Source organism: Zeugodacus cucurbitae, chromosome X, assembly GCF_028554725.1.
Source record: "Zeugodacus cucurbitae isolate PBARC_wt_2022May chromosome X, idZeuCucr1.2, whole genome shotgun sequence".
NCBI lineage: Eukaryota > Metazoa > Arthropoda > Insecta > Diptera > Tephritidae > Zeugodacus > Zeugodacus cucurbitae.
In genome coordinates, this window is record NC_071672.1 from 22,264,925 (window position 1) to 22,289,406 (window position 24,482).

Consider the following 24,482-nt stretch of genomic DNA (forward strand, 5'->3'; position numbering starts at 1 on the left):
GACAAGACAAGACACGACAAGACAAGACACGACAAGACAAGACAAGACAAGACAAGACAAGACAAGACAAGACAAGACAAGATAAGCCATGACAAGACAAGACAAGACAAGACAAGACAGGACAAGACAAGACAAGACAAGACAAGACAAGAAAAGACAAGACAAGACAAGACAAGACATGACAAGACAAGACAAGACAAGATAAGACAAGACAAGACAAGACAAGACAAGACAAGACAAGACCAGACAAGACATGACAAGACAAAACAACACAACACACGACATGACATGACATCACAAGACAAGACAAGACAAGACAAGACATGACAAGACAAAACAACACAACACACGACCTGACATCACAAGACAAGACAAGACAAGACAAGACAAGACAAGACAAGACAAGACAAGACAAGACAAGACAAGACAAGACAAGACAAGACACGACAAAACAACACAATACACGACATGACATTACATGACAAAACAAGACAAGAAAAGACAAGACAAAACAAGAAAAACAAGACAAGACAAGACATAACAAGACAAAACAAGACAAGACAGGGCAGGGCAAGACAAGACACGACAAGACAAGACAAGACAAGACAAGACAAGACATGACAAGACAAAACAAGACAAGACAAGACAAGACAAGACAAGACAAGACAAGACAAGACAAGACAAGACAAGACAAGACATGACAAGACAAAACATCACAACACACGACATGACATGACATCACAAGACAAGACAAGACAAGACAAGACAAGACAAGACAAGACAAGACAAGACAAGACAAGACAAGACATGACAAGACAAAACAACACAACACACGACATGACATCACAAGACAAGACAAGACAAGACAATATAAGACATGACAAGACAAAACAACACAACACACAACATGACAAGAGAAGACAAGACAAGACAAGACAAAACAAGACAAGACAAGACAAGACAAGACAAGACAAGACAAGACACGACAAAACAACACAACACACGACATGACATTACATGACAAAACAAGACAAGAAAAGACAAGACAAAACAAGAAAAACAAGACAAGACAAGACAAGACAATATAAGACATGACAAGACAAAACAACACAACACACGACATGACAAGACAAGACAAGACAAGAGAAGACAAGACAAGACAAGACAAAACAACACAACACACGACATGACATTACATGACAACATAAAACAAGACAAGACAAGTCAAAACAAGACAAGACAAGACAAGACAAGACAAGACAAGACAAGACAAGACAAGACAAGACAAGACAAGACAAGACAAGACAAGACAAGACAAGACAAGACAAGACAAGACAAGACAAGACAAGACAAGACAAGACAAGACAAGACAAGACAAGACAAGACAAGACAAGACAAGACAAGACAAGACAAGACAAGACAAGACAAGACAAGACAAGACAAGACAAGACAAGACAAGACAAGACAAGACAAGACAAGACAAGACAAGACAAGACAAGACAAGACAAGACAAGACAAGACAAGACAAGACAAGACAAGACAAGACCAGACAAGACAAGACAAGACAAGACAAGACAAGACAAGACAAGACAAGACAAGACAAGACAAGACAAGACACGACAAGACAAGACAAGACAAGATAAGACAAGACAAGACAAGACAAGACAAGACAAGACAAGACCAGACAAGACATGACAAGACAAAACAACACAACACACGACATGACATGACATCACAAGACAAGACAAGACAAGACAAGACAAGACATGACAAGACAAAACAACACAACACACGACCTGACATCACAAGACAAGACAAGACAAGACAAGACAAGACAAGACAAGACAAGACAAGACAAGACAAGACAAGACACGACAAAACAACACAACACACGACATGACATTACATGACAAAACAAGACAAGAAAAGACAAGACAAAACAAGAAAAACAAGACAAGACAAGACATAACAAGACAAAACAAGACAAGACAGGGCAGGGCAAGACAAGACACGACAAGACAAGACAAGACAAGACAAGACAAGACATGACAAGACAAAACAAGACAAGACAAGACAAGACAAGACAAGACAAGACAAGACAAGACAAGACAAGACAAGACATGACAAGACAAAACATCACAACACACGACATGACATGACATCACAAGACAAGACAAGACAAGACAAGACAAGACAAGACAAGACAAGACATGACAAGACAAAACAACACAACACACGACATGACATCACAAGACAAGACAAGACAAGACAATATAAGACATGACAAGACAAAACAACACAACACACAACATGACAAGAGAAGACAAGACAAGACAAGACAAAACAAGACAAGACAAGACAAGACAAGACAAGACAAGACAAGACACGACAAAACAACACAACACACGACATGACATTACATGACAAAACAAGACAAGAAAAGACAAGACAAAACAAGAAAAACAAGACAAGACAAGACAAGACAATATAAGACATGACAAGACAAAACAACACAACACACGACATGACAAGACAAGACAAGACAAGAGAAGACAAGACAAGACAAGACAAAACAACACAACACACGACATGACATTACATGACAACATAAAACAAGACAAGACAAGTCAAAACAAGACAAGACAAGACAAGACAAGACAAGACAAGACAAGACAAGACAAGACAAGACAAGACAAGACAAGACAAGACAAGACAAGACAAGACAAGACAAGACAAGACAAGACAAGACAAGACAAGACAAGACAAGACAAGACAAGACAAGACAAGACAAGACAAGACAAGACAAGACAAGACAAGACAAGACAAGACAAGACAAGACAAGACAAGACAAGACAAGACAAGACAAGACAAGACAAGACAAGACAAGACAAGACAAGACAAGGCAAGACAAGACAAGACAAGACAAGACAAGACAAGACAAGACAAGACAAGACAAGACAAGACAAGACAAGACAAGACAAGACAAGACCAGACAAGACAAGACCAGACAAGACAAGACAAGACAAGACAAGACAAGACAAGACAAGACAAGACAAGACAAGACAAGACACGACAAGACAAGACAAGACAAGACAAGACAAGCCAAGACAAGCCAAGACAAGCCAAGACAAGACAAGACAAGACAAGACAAGACAAGACAAGACAAGACAAGACCAGACAAGGCAAGACAAGACAAGACAAGACCAGACAAGACAAGACAAGACAAGACAAATCAAGACAAGACAAGACAAGACAAGACAAGACAAGACACGACAAGACAAGACAAGACAAGACAAGACAAGACAAGACAAGACAAGACAAGATAAGCCATGACAAGACAAGACAAGACAAGACAAGACAAGACAAGACAAGACAAGACAAGACAAGACAAGACAAGACAAGACAAGACAAGACAAGACAAGACAAGACAAGACATGACAAGACAAAACATCACAACACACGACATGACATGACATCACAAGGCAAGACAAGACAAGACAAGACCAGACAAGACAAGACAAGACAAGACAAATCAAGACAAGACAAGACAAGACAAGACAAGACAAGACACGACAAGACAAGACAAGACAAGACAAGACAAGACAAGACAAGACAAGACAAGATAAGCCATGACAAGACAAGACAAGACAAGACAAGACAAGACAAGACAAGACAAGACAAGACAAGACAAGACAAGACAAGACAAGACAAGACAAGACAAGACAAGACAAGACAAGACAAGACAAGACAAGACAAGACAAGACAAGACAAGACAAGACAAGACAAGACAAGACAAGACAAGACAAGACAAGATAAGCCATGACAAGACAAGACAAGACAAGACAAGACAAGACAAGACAAGACATGACAAGACAAAACAACACAACACACGACATGACATCACAAGACAAGACAAGACAAGACAATATAAGACATGACAAGACAAAACAACACAACACACAACATGACAAGAGAAGACAAGACAAGACAAGACAAAACAAGACAAGACAAGACAAGACAAGACAAGACAAGACAAGACACGACAAAACAACACAACACACGACATGACATTACATGACAAAACAAGACAAGAAAAGACAAGACAAAACAAGAAAAACAAGACAAGACAAGACAAGACAATATAAGACATGACAAGACAAAACAACACAACACACGACATGACAAGACAAGACAAGACAAGAGAAGACAAGCCAAGACAAGCCAAGACAAGACAAGACAAGACAAGACAAGACAAGACAAGACAAGACAAGACCAGACAAGGCAAGACAAGACAAGACAAGACCAGACAAGACAAGACAAGACAAGACAAATCAAGACAAGACAAGACAAGACAAGACAAGACAAGACACGACAAGACAAGACAAGACAAGACAAGACAAGACCAGACAAGACAAGACAAGACAAGACAAGACAAGACAAGACAAGACAAGACAAGACACGACAAGACAAGACAAGACAAGACAAGACAAGACAAGCCAAGACAAGCCAAGACAAGCCAAGACAAGACAAGACAAGACAAGACAAGACAAGACAAGACAAGACAAGACCAGACAAGGCAAGACAAGACAAGACAAGACCAGACAAGATAAGACATGACAAGACAAAACAAGACAAGACAAGACAAGACAAGACAGGACAAGACAAGACAAGACAAGACAAGACAAGAAAAGACAAGACAAGACAAGACAAGACAAGACAAGACAAGACAAGACATGACAAGACAAGACAAGACAAGACAAGATAAGACAAGACAAGACAAGACAAGACAAGACAAGACAAGACAAGACAAGACAAGACAAGACAAGACAAGACAAGACAAGACAAGACACGACAAAACAACACAACACACGACATGACATTACATGACAAAACAAGACAAGACAAGACAAGACAAGACAAGACAAGACAAGACAAGACAAGACAAGACAAGACAAGACAAGACAAGACAAGACAAGACAAGACAAGACAAGACAAGACAAGACAAGACAAGACAAGACAAGACAAGACACGACAAAACAACACAACACACGACATGACATTACATGACAAAACAAGACAAGACAAGACAAGACAAGACAAGACAAGACAAGACAAGACAAGACAAGACAAGACAAGACAAGACAAGACAAGACAAGACAAGACAAGACAAGACAAGACAAGACAAGACAAGACAAGACAAGACAAGACAAGACAAGACAAGACAAGACAAGACAAGACAAGACAAGACAAGACAAGACAAGACAAGACAAGACAAGACAAGACAAGACAAGACAAGACAAGACAAGACAAGACAAGACAAGACAAGACAAGACAAGACAAGACAAGACAAGACAAGACAAGACAAGACACGACAAGACAAGACACGACAAGACAAGACAAGACAAGACAAGACAAGACAAGACAAGACAAGACAAGATAAGCCATGACAAGACAAGACAAGACAAGACAAGACAAGACAGGACAAGACAAGACAAGACAAGACAAGACAAGAAAAGACAAGACAAGACAAGACAAGACATGACAAGACAAGACAAGACAAGATAAGACAAGACAAGACAAGACAAGACAAGACAAGACAAGACAAGACCAGACAAGACATGACAAGACAAAACAACACAACACACGACATGACATGACATCACAAGACAAGACAAGACAAGACAAGACATGACAAGACAAAACAACACAACACACGACCTGACATCACAAGACAAGACAAGACAAGACAAGACAAGACAAGACAAGACAAGACAAGACAAGACACGACAAAACAACACAACACACGACATGACATTACATGACAAAACAAGACAAGAAAAGACAAGACAAAACAAGAAAAACAAGACAAGACAAGACATAACAAGACAAAACAAGACAAGACAGGGCAGGGCAAGACAAGACACGACAAGACAAGACAAGACAAGACAAGACAAGACATGACAAGACAAAACAAGACAAGAGAAGACAAGACAAGACAAGACAAGACAAGACAAGACAAGACAAGACAAGACAAGACATGACAAGACAAAACATCACAACACACGACATGACATGACATCACAAGACAAGACAAGACAAGACAAGACAAGACAAGACAAGACAAGACATGACAAGACAAAACAACACAACACACGACATGACATCACAAGACAAGACAAGACAAGACAATATAAGACATGACAAGACAAAACAACACAACACACAACATGACAAGAGAAGACAAGACAAGACAAGACAAAACAAGACAAGACAAGACAAGACAAGACAAGACAAGACAAGACACGACAAAACAACACAACACACGACATGACATTACATGACAAAACAAGACAAGAAAAGACAAGACAAAACAAGAAAAACAAGACAAGACAAGACAAGACAATATAAGACATGACAAGACAAAACAACACAACACACGACATGACAAGACAAGACAAGACAAGAGAAGACAAGACAAGACAAGACAAAACAACACAACACACGACATGACATTACATGACAACATAAAACAAGACAAGACAAGTCAAAACAAGACAAGACAAGACAAGACAAGACAAGACAAGACAAGACAAGACAAGACAAGACAAGACAAGACAAGACAAGACAAGACAAGACAAGACAAGACAAGACAAGACAAGACAAGACAAGACAAGACAAGACAAGACAAGACAAGACAAGACAAGACAAGACAAGACAAGACAAGACAAGACAAGACAAGACAAGACAAGACAAGACAAGACAAGACAAGACAAGACAAGACAAGACAAGACAAGACAAGACAAGACAAGACAAGACAAGACAAGACAAGACAAGACAAGACAAGACAAGACAAGACAAGACAAGACAAGACAAGACAAGACAAGACAAGACAAGACAAGACAAGACAAGACAAGACAAGACAAGACAAGACCAAACAAGACAAGACAAGACAAGACAAGACAAGACAAGACAAGACAAGACAAGACAAGACAAGACAAGACAAGACACGACAAGACAAGACAAGACAAGATAAGACAAGACAAGACAAGACAAGACAAGACAAGACAAGACCAGACAAGACATGACAAGACAAAACAACACAACACACGACATGACATGACATCACAAGACAAGACAAGACAAGACAAGACAAGACATGACAAGACAAAACAACACAACACACGACCTGACATCACAAGACAAGACAAGACAAGACAAGACAAGACAAGACAAGACAAGACACGACAAAACAACACAACACACGACATGACATTACATGACAAAACAAGACAAGAAAAGACAAGACAAAACAAGAAAAACAAGACAAGACAAGACATAACAAGACAAAACAAGACAAGACAGGGCAGGGCAAGACAAGACACGACAAGACAAGACAAGACAAGACAAGACATGACAAGACAAAACAAGACAAGACAAGACAAGACAAGACAAGACAAGACAAGACAAGACAAGACAAGACATGACAAGACAAAACATCACAACACACGACATGACATGACATCACAAGACAAGACAAGACAAGACAAGACAAGACAAGACAAGACAAGACATGACAAGACAAAACAACACAACACACGACATGACATCACAAGACAAGACAAGACAAGACAATATAAGACATGACAAGACAAAACAACACAACACACAACATGACAAGAGAAGACAAGACAAGACAAGACAAAACAAGACAAGACAAGACAAGACAAGACAAGACAAGACAAGACACGACAAAACAACACAACACACGACATGACATTACATGACAAAACAAGACAAGAAAAGGCAAGACAAAACAAGAAAAACAAGACAAGACAAGACAAGACAATATAAGACATGACAAGACAAAACAACACAACACACGACATGACAAGACAAGACAAGACAAGAGAAGACAAGACAAGACAAGACAAAACAACACAACACACGACATGACATTACATGACAACATAAAACAAGACAAGTCAAAACAAGACAAGACAAGACAAGACAAGACAAGACAAGACAAGACAAGACAAGACAAGACAAGACAAGACAAGACAAGACAAGACAAGACAAGACAAGACAAGACAAGACAAGACAAGACAAGACAAGACAAGACAAGACAAGACAAGACAAGACAAGACAAGACAAGACAAGACAAGACAAGACAAGACAAGACAAGACAAGACAAGACAAGACAAGACAAGACAAGACAAGACAAGACAAGACAAGACAAGACAAGACAAGACAAGACAAGACAAGACAAGACAAGACAAGACAAGACAAGACAAGACAAGACAAGACAAGACAAGACAAGACAAGACAAGACAAGACAAGACAAGACAAGACAAGACAAGACAAGACAAGACAAGACAAGACAAGACAAGACAAGACAAGACAAGACAAGACAAGACAAGACAAGACAAGACCAGACAAGACAAGACAAGACAAGACAAGACAAGACAAGACAAGACAAGACAAGACAAGACAAGACACGACAAGACAAGACAAGACAAGACAAGACAAGACAAGACAAGACAAGCCAAGACAAGCCAAGACAAGACAAGACAAGACAAGACAAGACAAGACAAGACAAGACCAGACAAGGCAAGACAAGACAAGACAAGACCAGACAAGACAAGACAAGACAAGACAAATCAAGACAAGACAAGACAAGACAAGACAAGACAAGACACGACAAGACAAGACAAGACAAGACAAGACAAGATAAGACATGACAAGACAAAACAAGACAAGACAAGACAAGACAAGACAGGACAAGACAAGACAAGACAAGACAAGACAAGAAAAGACAAGACAAGACAAGACAAGACAAGACAAGACATGACAAGACAAGACAAGACAAGACAAGATAAGACAAGACAAGACAAGACAAGACAAGACAAGACAAGACAAGACAAGACAAGACATGACAAGACAAAACAACACAACACACGACATGCCATCACAAGACAAGACAAGACACGACAAGACAAGACAAGACAAGACAAGACAAGACAAGACAAGACAAGACAAGACAAGACAAGACAAGACAAGACAAGACAAGACAAGACAAGACAAGACGAGACAAGACAAGACAAGACAAGACAAGACAAGACAAGACAAGACAAGACAAGACAAGACAAGACAAGACAAGCCAAGACAAGCCAAGACAAGACAAGACAAGACAAGACAAGACAAGACAAGACAAGACCAGACAAGACAAGACAAGACAAGACAAGACCAGACAAGACAAGACAAGACAAGACAAATCAAGACAAGACAAGACAAGACAAGACAAGACACGACAAGACAAGACAAGACAAGACAAGACAAGATAAGACATGACAAGACAAAACAAGACAAGACAAGACAAGACAAGACAAGACAAGAAAAGACAAGACAAGACAAGACAAGACAAGATAAGACATGACAAGACAAGACAAGACAAGATAAGACAAGACAAGACAAGACAAGACAAGACAAGACAAGACAAGACAAGACAAGACAAGACAAGACATGACAAGACAAAACAACACAACACACGACATGCCATCACAAGACAAGACAAGACACGACAAGACAAGACAAGACAAGACAAGACAAGACAAGACAAGACAAGACAAGACGAGACAAGACAAGACAAGACAAGACAAGACAAGACAAGACAAGACAAGACAAGACAAGACAAGACAAGACAAGACAAGACAAGACAAGACAAGACAAGACAAGACAAGACAAGACAAGACAAGACAAGACAAGACAAGACAAGACAACACAAGACAAGGCAAGATAAGACATGACAAGACAAAACAAGACAAGACAAGACAAGACAAGACAAGACAAGAAAAACAAGACAAGACAAGACAAGACAAGACAAGACAAGACAATATAAGACATGACAAGACAAAACAACACAACACACGACATGACAAGACAAGACAAGACAAGAGAAGACAAGACAAGACAAAACAACACAACACACGACATGACATTACATGACAACATAAAACAAGACAAGACAAGACAAAACAAGACAAGAAAAGACAAGACAAAACAAGAAAAACAAGACAAGACAAGACAAGACAAGACAAGACAAGACAAGACAAGACAAGACACGACAAAACAACACAAGACACGACAAAACAACACAACACACGACATGACATTACATGACAAAACAAGACAAGAAAAGACAAGACAAAACAAGAAAAACAAGACAAGACAAGACAAGACAATATAAGACATGACAAGACAAAACAACACAACACACAACATGACAAGAGAAGACAAGACAAGACAAGACAAGACAAGACAAGACAAGACAAGACAAGACAAGACAAGACACGACAAAACAACACAACACACGACATGACATTACATGACAAAACAAGACAAGACAAGACAAGACAATATAAGACATGACAAGACAAAACAACACAACACACAACATGACAAGAGAAGACAAGACAAGACAAGACAAGACAAGACAAGACAAGACAATATAAGACATGACAAGACAAAACAACACAACACACGACATGACAAGACAAGACAAGAGAAGACAAGACAAGACAAAACAACACAACACACGACATGACATTACATGACAACATCAAACAAGACAAGACAAGACAAAACAAGACAAGACAAGACAAGACAAGACAAGACAAGACAAGACATGACAAGACAAGACAAGACAAGACAAGACAGGACAAGACAAGACAAGACAAAACAACACAACACACGACATGACATGACATCACAAGACAAGACAAGACAAGACAAGACAAGACAAGACAAGACAAGACAAGACCAGACAAGACAAGACAAGACAACACAACATACGACATGACATCACAAGACAAGACAAGACAAGACAAGACAAGACAAGACAAGACAAGACAAGACCAGACAAGACAAGACAAGACAAGACAAATCAAGACAAGACAAGACAAGACAAGACAAGACACGACAAGACAAGACAAGATAAGACATGACAAGACAAAACAAGACAAGACAAGACAAGACAAGACAAGACAAGACAAGACAAGACAAGACCAGACAAGACAAGACAAGACAAGACAAGCCAAGACAAGCCAAGCCAAGACAAGACAAGACAAGACAAGACAAGACAAGACAAGACAAGACAAGACCAGACAAGACAAGACAAGACAAGACAAGACAAGACAAGACAAGACAAGACAAGACAAGACAAGACAAGACAAGACAAGACAAGACAAGACAAGACAAGACAAGACAAGACAAGACAAGACAAGACAAGCCAAGACAAGCCAAGACAAGACAAGACAAGACAAGACAAGACAAGACAAGACAAATCAAGACAAGACAAGACAAGACAAGACAAGACACGACAAGACAAGACACGACAAGACAAGACAAGACAAGACAAGACAAGACAAGACAAGATAAGCCATGACAAGACAAGACAAGACAAGACAAGACAGGACAAGACAAGACAAGACAAGACAAGACAAGAAAAGACAAGACAAGACAAGACAAGATAAGACAAGACAAGACAAGACAAGACAAGACAAGACAAGACCAGACAAGACATGACAAGACAAAACAACACAACACACGACATGACATGACATCACAAGACAAGACAAGACAAGACAAGACATGACAAGACAAAACAACACAACACACGACATGACATCACAAGACAAGACAAGATAAGACATAACAAGACAAAACAAGACAAGACAGGGCAGGGCAAGACAAGACACGACAAGACAAGACAAGACAAGACAAGACAAGACATGACAAGACAAAACAAGACAAGACAAGACAAGACAAGACAAGACAAGACAAGACAAGACAAGACATGACAAGACAAAACATCACAACACACGACATGACATGACATCACAAGACAAGACAAGACAAGACAAGACAAGACAAGACAAGACATGACAAGACAAAACAACACAACACACGACATGACATCACAAGACAAGACAAGACAAGACAATATAAGACATGACAAGACAAAACAACACAACACACAACATGACAAGAGAAGACAAGATAAGACAAGACAAAACAAGACAAGACAAGACAAGACAAGACAAGACAAGACACGACAAAACAACACAACACACGACATGACATTACATGACAAAACAAGACAAGAAAAGACAAGGCAAAACAAGAAAAACAAGACAAGACAAGACAAGACAATATAAGACATGACAAGACAAAACAACACAACACACGACATGACAAGACAAGACAAGACAAGAGAAGACAAGACAAGACAAGGCAAAACAACACAACACACGACATGACATTACATGACAACATAAAACAAGACAAGACAAGTCAAAACAAGACAAGACAAGACAAGACAAGACAAGACAAGCCAAGACAAGACAAGACAAGACAAGACAAGACAAGACAAGACACGACAAAACAACACAACACACGACATGACATTACATGACAAAACAAGACAAGAAAAGACAAGGCAAAACAAGAAAAACAAGACAAGACAAGACAAGACAATATAAGACATGACAAGACAAGACAACACAACACACGACATGACAAGACAAGACAAGACAAGAGAAGACAAGACAAGACAAGGCAAAACAACACAACACACGACATGACATTACATGACAACATAAAACAAGACAAGACAAGTCAAAACAAGACAAGACAAGACAAGACAAGACAAGACAAGCCAAGACAAGACAAGACAAGACAAGACAAGACAAGACAAGACAAGACAAGACAAATCAAGACAAGACAAGACAAGACAAGACAAGACACGACAAGACAAGACACGACAAGACAAGACAAGACAAGACAAGACAAGACAAGACAAGATAAGCCATGACAAGACAAGACAAGACAAGACAAGACAGGACAAGACAAGACAAGACAAGACAAGACAAGAAAAGACAAGACAAGACAAGACAAGATAAGACAAGACAAGACAAGACAAGACAAGACAAGACAAGACCAGACAAGACATGACAAGACAAAACAACACAACACACGACATGACATGACATCACAAGACAAGACAAGACAAGACAAGACATGACAAGACAAAACAACACAACACACGACATGACATCACAAGACAAGACAAGATAAGACATAACAAGACAAAACAAGACAAGACAGGGCAGGGCAAGACAAGACACGACAAGACAAGACAAGACAAGACAAGACAAGACATGACAAGACAAAACAAGACAAGACAAGACAAGACAAGACAAGACAAGACAAGACAAGACAAGACAAGACAAGACAAGACAAGACAAGACAAATCAAGACAAGACAAGACAAGACAAGACAAGACACGACAAGACAAGACACGACAAGACAAGACAAGACAAGACAAGATAAGCCATGACAAGACAAGACAAGACAAGACAAGACAGGACAAGACAAGACAAGACAAGACAAGACAAGAAAAGACAACACAAGACAAGACAAGATAAGACAAGACAAGACAAGACAAGACAAGACAAGACAAGACCAGACAAGACATGACAAGACAAAACAACACAACACACGACATGACATGACATCACAAGACAAGACAAGACAAGACAAGACATGACAAGACAAAACAACACAACACACGACATGACATCACAAGACAAGACAAGATAAGACATAACAAGACAAAACAAGACAAGACAGGGCAGGGCAAGACAAGACACGACAAGACAAGACAAGACAAGACAAGACAAGACATGACAAGACAAAACAAGACAAGACAAGACAAGACAAGACAAGACAAGACAAGACAAGACAAGACAAGACATGACAAGACAAAACATCACAACACACGACATGACATGACATCACAAGACAAGACAAGACAAGACAAGACAAGACAAGACAAGACAAGACATGACAAGACAAAACAACACAACACACGACATGACATCACAAGACAAGACAAGACAAGACAATATAAGACATGACAAGACAAAACAACACAACACACAACATGACAAGAGAAGACAAGACAAGACAAGACAAAACAAGACAAGACAAGACAAGACAAGACAAGACAAGACACGACAAAACAACACAACACACGACATGACATTACATGACAAAACAAGACAAGAAAAGACAAGGCAAAACAAGAAAAACAAGACAAGACAAGACAAGACAATATAAGACATGACAAGACAAAACAACACAACACACGACATGACAAGACAAGACAAGACAAGAGAAGACAAGACAAGACAAGGCAAAACAACACAACACACGACATGACATTACATGACAACATAAAACAAGACAAGACAAGTCAAAACAAGACAAGACAAGACAAGACAAGACAAGACAAGACAAGACAAGACAAGACAAGACAAGACAAGACAAGACAAGACAAGACAAGACAAGACAAGACAAGACAAGACAAGACAAGACAAGACAAGACAAGACAAGACAAGACAAGACAAGACAAGACAAGACAAGACAAGACCAGACAAGACAAGACAAGACAAGACAAGACAAGACAAGACAAGACAAGACAAGACAAGACAAGACAAGACACGACAAGACAAGACAAGACAAGACAAGACAAGACAAGACAAGACAAGCCAAGACAAGCCAAGACAAGACAAGACAAGACAAGACAAGACAAGACAAGACAAGACAAGACCAGACAAGGCAAGACAAGACAAGACAAGACCAGACAAGACAAGACAAGACAAGACAAATCAAGACAAGACAAGACAAGACAAGACAAGACAAGACACGACAAGACAAGACAAGACAAGACAAGACAAGATAAGACATGACAAGACAAAACAAGACAAGACAAGACAAGACAAGACAGGACAAGACAAGACAAGACAAGACAAGACAAGCCAAGACAAGCCAAGACAAGACAAGACAAGACAAGACAAGACAAGACAAGACAAGACAAGACCAGACAAGGCAAGACAAGACAAGACAAGACCAGACAAGACAAGACAAGACAAGACAAATCAAGACAAGACAAGACAAGACAAGACAAGACAAGACACGACAAGACAAGACAAGACAAGACAAGACAAGATAAGACATGACAAGACAAAACAAGACAAGACAAGACAAGACAAGACAGGACAAGACAAGACAAGACAAGACAAGACAAGAAAAGACAAGACAAGACAAGACAAGACAAGACAAGACATGACAAGACAAGACAAGACAAGACAAGATAAGACAAGACAAGACAAGACAAGACAAGACAAGACAAGACAAGACAAGACATGACAAGACAAAACAACACAACACACGACATGCCATCACAAGACAAGACAAGACACGACAAGACAAGACAAGACAAGACAAGACAAGACAAGACAAGACAAGACAAGACAAGACAAGACAAGACAAGACAAGACAAGACAAGACAAGACAAGACAAGACAAGACAAGACGAGACAAGACAAGACAAGACAAGACAAGACAAGACAAGACAAGACAAGACAAGACAAGACAAGACAAGACAAGCCAAGACAAGCCAAGACAAGACAAGACAAGACAAGACAAGACAAGACAAGACAAGACCAGACAAGACAAGACAAGACAAGACAAGACCAGACAAGACAAGACAAGACAAGACAAATCAAGACAAGACAAGACAAGACAAGACAAGACAAGACACGACAAGACAAGACAAGACAAGACAAGACAAGATAAGACATGACAAGACAAAACAAGACAAGACAAGACAAGACAAGACAAGACAAGAAAAGACAAGACAAGACAAGACAAGACAAGACAAGACATGACAAGACAAGACAAGACAAGATAAGACAAGACAAGACAAGACAAGACAAGACAAGACAAGACAAGACAAGACAAGACAAGACAAGACATGACAAGACAAAACAACACAACACACGACATGCCATCACAAGACAAGACAAGACACGACAAGACAAGACAAGACAAGACAAGACAAGACAAGACAAGACAAGACAAGACGAGACAAGACAAGACAAGACAAGACAAGACAAGACAAGACAAGACAAGACAAGACAAGACAAGACAAGACAAGACAAGACAAGACAAGACAAGACAAGACAAGACAAGACAAGACAAGACAAGACAAGACAAGACAAGACAAGACAAGACAAGACAAGACAAGACAAGACAACACAAGACAAGGCAAGATAAGACATGACAAGACAAAACAAGACAAGACAAGACAAGACAAGACAAGACAAGACAAGACAAGACAATATAAGACATGACAAGACAAAACAACACAACACACGACATGACAAGACAAGACAAGACAAGAGAAGACAAGACAAGACAAAACAACACAACACACGACATGACATTACATGACAACATAAAACAAGACAAGACAAGACAAAACAAGACAAGAAAAGACAAGACAAAACAAGAAAAACAAGACAAGACAAGACAAGACAAGACAAGACAAGACAAGACAAGACAAGACACGACAAAACAACACAAGACACGACAAAACAACACAACACACGACATGACATTACATGACAAAACAAGACAAGAAAAGACAAGACAAAACAAGAAAAACAAGACAAGACAAGACAAGACAATATAAGACATGACAAGACAAAACAACACAACACACAACATGACAAGAGAAGACAAGACAAGACAAGACAAGACAAGACAAGACAAGACAAGACAAGACAAGACAAGACACGACAAAACAACACAACACACGACATGACATTACATGACAAAACAAGACAAGACAAGACAAGACAATATAAGACATGACAAGACAAAACAACACAACACACAACATGACAAGAGAAGACAAGACAAGACAAGACAAGACAAGACAAGACAAGACAAGACAAGACAAGACAAGACAAGACAATATAAGACATGACAAGACAAAACAACACAACACACGACATGACAAGACAAGACAAGAGAAGACAAGACAAGACAAAACAACACAACACACGACATGACATTACATGACAACATCAAACAAGACAAGACAAGACAAAACAAGACAAGACAAGACAAGACAAGACAAGACAAGACAAGACAAGACATGACAAGACAAGACAAGACAAGACAGGACAAGACAAGACAAGACAAAACAACACAACACACGACATGACATGACATCACAAGACAAGACAAGACAAGACAAGACAAGACAAGACAAGACAAGACCAGACAAGACAAGACAAGACAACACAACATACGACATGACATCACAAGACAAGACAAGACAAGACAAGACAAGACAAGACAAGACAAGACAAGACCAGACAAGACAAGACAAGACAAGACAAATCAAGACAAGACAAGACAAGACAAGACAAGACACGACAAGACAAGACAAGATAAGACATGACAAGACAAAACAAGACAAGACAAGACAAGACAAGACAAGACAAGACAAGACAAGACAAGACCAGACAAGACAAGACAAGACAAGACAAGCCAAGACAAGCCAAGCCAAGACAAGACAAGACAAGACAAGACAAGACAAGACAAGACAAGACAAGACCAGACAAGACAAGACAAGACAAGACAAGACAAGACAAGACAAGACAAGACAAGACAAGACAAGACAAGACAAGACAAGACAAGACAAGACAAGACAAGACAAGACAAGACAAGACAAGACAAGACAAGACAAGCCAAGACAAGCCAAGACAAGACAAGACAAGACAAGACAAGACAAGACAAGACAAATCAAGACAAGACAAGACAAGACAAGACAAGACACGACAAGACAAGACACGACAAGACAAGACAAGACAAGACAAGACAAGACAAGACAAGATAAGCCATGACAAGACAAGACAAGACAAGACAAGACAGGACAAGACAAGACAAGACAAGACAAGACAAGAAAAGACAAGACAAGACAAGACAAGATAAGACAAGACAAGACAAGACAAGACAAGACAAGACAAGACCAGACAAGACATGACAAGACAAAACAACACAACACACGACATGACATGACATCACAAGACAAGACAAGACAAGACAAGACATGACAAGACAAAACAACACAACACACGACATGACATCACAAGACAAGACAAGATAAGACATAACAAGACAAAACAAGACAAGACAGGGCAGGGCAAGACAAGACACGACAAGACAAGACAAGACAAGACAAGACAAGACATGACAAGACAAAACAAGACAAGACAAGACAAGACAAGACAAGACAAGACAAGACAAGACAAGACATGACAAGACAAAACATCACAACACACGACATGACATGACATCACAAGACAAGACAAGACAAGACAAGACAAGACAAGACAAGACAAGACATGACAAGACAAAACAACACAACACACGACATGACATCACAAGACAAGACAAGACAAGACAATATAAGACATGACAAGACAAAACAACACAACACACAACATGACAAGAGAAGACAAGACAAGACAAGACAAAACAAGACAAGACAAGACAAGACAAGACAAGACAAGACACGACAAAACAACACAACACACGACATGACATTACATGACAAAACAAGACAAGAAAAGACAAGGCAAAACAAGAAAAACAAGACAAGACAAGACAAGACAATATAAGACATGACAAGACAAAACAACACAACACACGACATGACAAGACAAGACAAGACAAGAGAAGACAAGACAAGACAAGGCAAAACAACACAACACACGACATGACATTACATGACAACATAAAACAAGACAAGACAAGTCAAAACAAGACAAGACAAGACAAGACAAGACAAGACAAGCCAAGACAAGACAAGACAAGACAAGACAAGACAAGACAAGACAAGACAAGACAAATCAAGACAAGACAAGACAAGACAAGACAAGACACGACAAGACAAGACACGACAAGACAAGACAAGACAAGACAAGACAAGACAAGACAAGATAAGCCATGACAAGACAAGACAAGACAAGACAAGACAGGACAAGACAAGACAAGACAAGACAAGACAAGAAAAGACAAGACAAGACAAGACAAGATAAGACAAGACAAGACAAGACAAGACAAGACAAGACAAGACCAGACAAGACATGACAAGACAAAACAACACAACACACGACATGACATGACATCACAAGACAAGACAAGACAAGACAAGACATGACAAGACAAAACAACACAACACACGACATGACATCACAAGACAAGACAAGATAAGACATAACAAGACAAAACAAGACAAGACAGGGCAGGGCAAGACAAGACACGACAAGACAAGACAAGACAAGACAAGACAAGACATGACAAGACAAAACAAGACAAGACAAGACAAGACAAGACAAGACAAGACAAGACAAGACAAGACAAGACAAGACAAGACATGACAAGACAAAACATCACAACACACGACATGACATGACATCACAAGACAAGACAAGACAAGACAAGACAAGACAAGACAAGACAAGACATGACAAGACAAAACAACACAACACACGACATGACATCACAAGACAAGACAAGACAAGACAATATAAGACATGACAAGACAAAACAACACAACACACAACATGACAAGAGAAGACAAGACAAGACAAGACAAAACAAGACAAGACAAGACAAGACAAGACAAGACAAGACACGACAAAACAACACAACACACGACATGACATTACATGACAAAACAAGACAAGAAAAGACAAGGCAAAACAAGAAAAACAAGACAAGACAAGACAAGACAATATAAGACATGACAAGACAAAACAACACAACACACGACATGACAAGACAAGACAAGACAAGAGAAGACAAGACAAGACAAGGCAAAACAACACAACACACGACATGACATTACATGACAACATAAAACAAGACAAGACAAGTCAAAACAAGACAAGACAAGACAAGACAAGACAAGACAAGCCAAGACAAGACAAGACAAGACAAGACAAGACAAGACAAGACAAATCAAGACAAGACAAGACAAGACAAGACAAGACACGACAAGACAAGACACGACAAGACAAGACAAGACAAGACAAGACAAGACAAGACAAGATAAGCCATGACAAGACAAGACAAGACAAGACAAGACAGGACAAGACAAGACAAGACAAGACAAGACAAGAAAAGACAAGACAAGACAAGACAAGATAAGACAAGACAAGACAAGACAAGACAAGACAAGACAAGACCAGACAAGACATGACAAGACAAAACAACACAACACACGACATGACATGACATCACAAGACAAGACAAGACAAGACAAGACATGACAAGACAAAACAACACAACACACGACATGACATCACAAGACAAGACAAGATAAGACATAACAAGACAAAACAAGACAAGACAGGGCAGGGCAAGACAAGACACGACAAGACAAGACAAGACAAGACAAGACAAGACAAGACATGACAAGACAAAACAAGACAAGACAAGACAAGACAAGACAAGACAAGACAAGACAAGACAAGACATGACAAGACAAAACATCACAACACACGACATGACATGACATCACAAGACAAGACAAGACAAGACAAGACAAGACAAGACAAGACAAGACATGACAAGACAAAACAACACAACACACGACATGACATCACAAGACAAGACAAGACAAGACAATATAAGACATGACAAGACAAAACAACACAACACACAACATGACAAGAGAAGACAAGACAAGACAAGACAAAACAAGACAAGACAAGACAAGACAAGACAAGACACGACAAAACAACACAACACACGACATGACATTACATGACAAAACAAGACAAGAAAAGACAAGGCAAAACAAGAAAAACAAGACAAGACAAGACAAGACAATATAAGACATGACAAGACAAAACAACACAACACACGACATGACAAGACAAGACAAGACAAGAGAAGACAAGACAAGACAAGGCAAAACAACACAACACACGACATGACATTACATGACAACATAAAACAAGACAAGACAAGTCAAAACAAGACAAGACAAGACAAGACAAGACAAGACAAGACAAGACAAGACAAGACAAGACAAGACAAGACAAGACAAGACAAGACAAGACAAGACAAGACAAGACAAGACAAGACAAGACAAGACAAGACAAGACAAGACAAGACAAGACAAGACAAGACAAGACAAGACAAGACAAGACAAGACAAGACAAGACAAGACAAGACAAGACAAGACAAGACAAGACAAGACAAGACAAGACAAGACAAGACAAGACAAGACAAGACAAGACAAGACAAGACAAGACAAGACAAGACAAGACAAGACAAGACAAGACAAGACAAGACAAGACAAGACAAGACAAGACAAGACAAGACAAGACAAGACAAGACAAGACAAGACAAGACAAGACAAGACAAGACAAGACAAGACAAGACAAGACAAGACAAGACAAGACAAGACCAGACAAGACAAGACAAGACAAGACAAGACAAGACAAGACAAGACAAGACAAGACAAGACAAGACAAGACAAGACAAGACAAGACAAGACAAGACAAGCCAAGACAAGCCAAGACAAGACAAGACAAGACAAGACAAGACAAGACAAGACCAGACAAGACAAGACAAGACAAGACAAGACCAGACAAGACAAGACAAGACAAGACAAATCAAGACAAGACAAGACAAGACAAGACAAGACAAGACACGACAAGACAAGACAAGACAAGACAAGACAAGATAAGACATGACAAGACAAAACAAGACAAGACAAGACAAGACAAGACAGGACAAGACAAGACAAGACAAGACAAGAAAAGACAAGACAAGACAAGACAAGACAAGACAAGACATGACAAGACAAGACAAGACAAGATAAGACAAGACAAGACAAGACAAGACAAGACAAGACAAGACAAGACAAGACAAGACAAGACATGACAAGACAAAACAACACAACACCCGACATGCCATCACAAGACAAGACAAGACACGACAAGACAAGACAAGACAAGACAAGACAAGACAAGACAAGACAAGACAAGACAAGACAAGACAAGACAAGACAAGACAAGACAAGACAAGACAAGACAAGACAAGACAAGACAAGACAAGACGAGACAAGACAAGACAAGACAAGACAAGACAAGACAAGACAAGACAAGACAAGACAAGACAAGACAAGACAAGACATGACAAGACAAAACAACACAACACACGACATGCCATCACAAGACAAGACAAGACACGACAAGACAAGACAAGACAAGACAAGACAAGACAAGACAAGACAAGACAAGGCAAGACAAGACAAGACAAGATATGACAAGACAAGACAAGACAAGACAAGACAAGACAAGACAAGACAAGACAAGACAAGACAAGACAAGACAAGACAAGACAAGACAAGACAAGACAAGACAAGACAAGACAAGACAAGACGAGACAAGACAAGACAAGACAAGACAAGACAAGACAAGACAAGACAAGACAAGACAAGACAAGACATGACAAGACAAAACAACACAACACACGACATGCCATCACAAGACAAGACAAGACACGACAAGACAAGACAAGACAAGACAAGACAAGACAAGACAAGACAAGACAAGACAAGACAAGACAAGACAAGACAAGACAAGACAAGACAAGACAAGACAAGACAAGACGAGACAAGACAAGACAAGACAAGACAAGACAAGACAAGACAAGATAAGACATGACAAGACAAAACAAGACAAGACAAGACAAGACAAGACCAGACAAGACAAGACAAGACAAGTCAAGACAAGACAAGACAAGTCAAGACAAGACAAGACAAGACAAGACAAGACACGACAAGACAAGACAAGACAAGACAAGACAAGACAAGACAAGACAAGACAAGACAAGACAAGACAAGACAAGACAAGACAAGACAAGACAAGACAAGACAAGACAAGACAAGACAAGACAAGACAAGACAAGACAAGACAAGACAAGACAAGACATGACAAGACAAAACAACACAACACACGACATGCCATCACAAGACAAGACAAGACACGACAAGACAAGACAAGACAAGACAAGACAAGACAAGACAAGACAAGACAAGACAAGACAAAACAACACAACACACGTCAGGACAGGACAAGACAAGACAAGACAAGACAAGGCAAGACAAGACAAGACAAGATATGACAAGACAAGACAAGACAAGACAAGACAGGACAAGACAAGACAAGACAAGACAAGACCAGACAAGACAAGACAAGACAAGACAAGTCAAGACAAGACAAGACAAGACAAGACAAGACAAGACACGACAAGACAAGATAAGACACGACAAGACAACTCAAGACAAGACAGGGCAGGTCAAGACAAGACAAGACAAGACAAGACAAGACAAGACAAGACAAGACAAGACAAGACAAGACAAGCCAAGACAAGACCAGACAAGACAAGACAAGACAAGGCAAGACAAGACAAGACAAGATATGACAAGACAAGACAAGACAAGACAAGACAGGACAAGACAAGACAAGACAAGACAAGACCAGACAAGACAAGACAAGACAAGACAAGTCAAGACAAGACAAGACAAGACAAGACAACACAAGACACGACAAGACAAGATAAGACACGACAAGACAACTCAAGACAAGACAGGGCAGGTCAAGACAAGACAAGACAAGACAAGACAAGACAAGACAAAACAAGACAAGACAAGACAAGACAAGACAAGACAAGACAAGACAAGACAAGACAAGACATGACAAGACAAAACAACACACCACACGACATGACATGACATCACAAGACAAGACAAGCCAATATAAGACATGACAAGACAAGACAAGACAAGACAAGACAAGACAAGACAAGACAAGACAAGACAAGACAAGACAAGACAAGACAAGACAAGACGAGACAAGACAAGACAAGACAAGACAAGACAAGACAAGACAAGACAAGACAAGATAAGACATGACAAGACAAAACAAGACAAGACAGGGCAGGACAAGACAAGACAAGACAAGACAAGACAAGACAAGACTAGACAAGACAAGACAAGATAAGACATGACAAGACAAAGCAAGACAAGACAAAACAAGACAAGACAAAACAACACAACACACGTCAGGACAGGACAAGACAAGACAAGACAAGACAAGACAAGACAAGACAAGACAAGACAAGATATGACAAGACAAGACAAGTCAAGACAAGTCAAGACAAGACAAGACAAGACAAGACAAGACAAGACAAGACACGACAAGACAAGACAAGACAAGACAAGATAAGACATGACAAGACAGGACAAGACAAGACAAGACAAGACAAGACAAGACAAGACAAGACAAGACAAGACAAGACAAGACAAGACAAGACAAGACAAGACAAGACAAGACAAGACAAGACAAGACAAGACAAGACAAGACAAGACAAGACAAGACAAGACAAGACAAGGCAAGACAAGACAAGACAAGACAAGACAAGACCAGACAAGACAAGACAAGACAAGACAAGACATGACAAGACAAAACAAGACAAAACAACACAAGA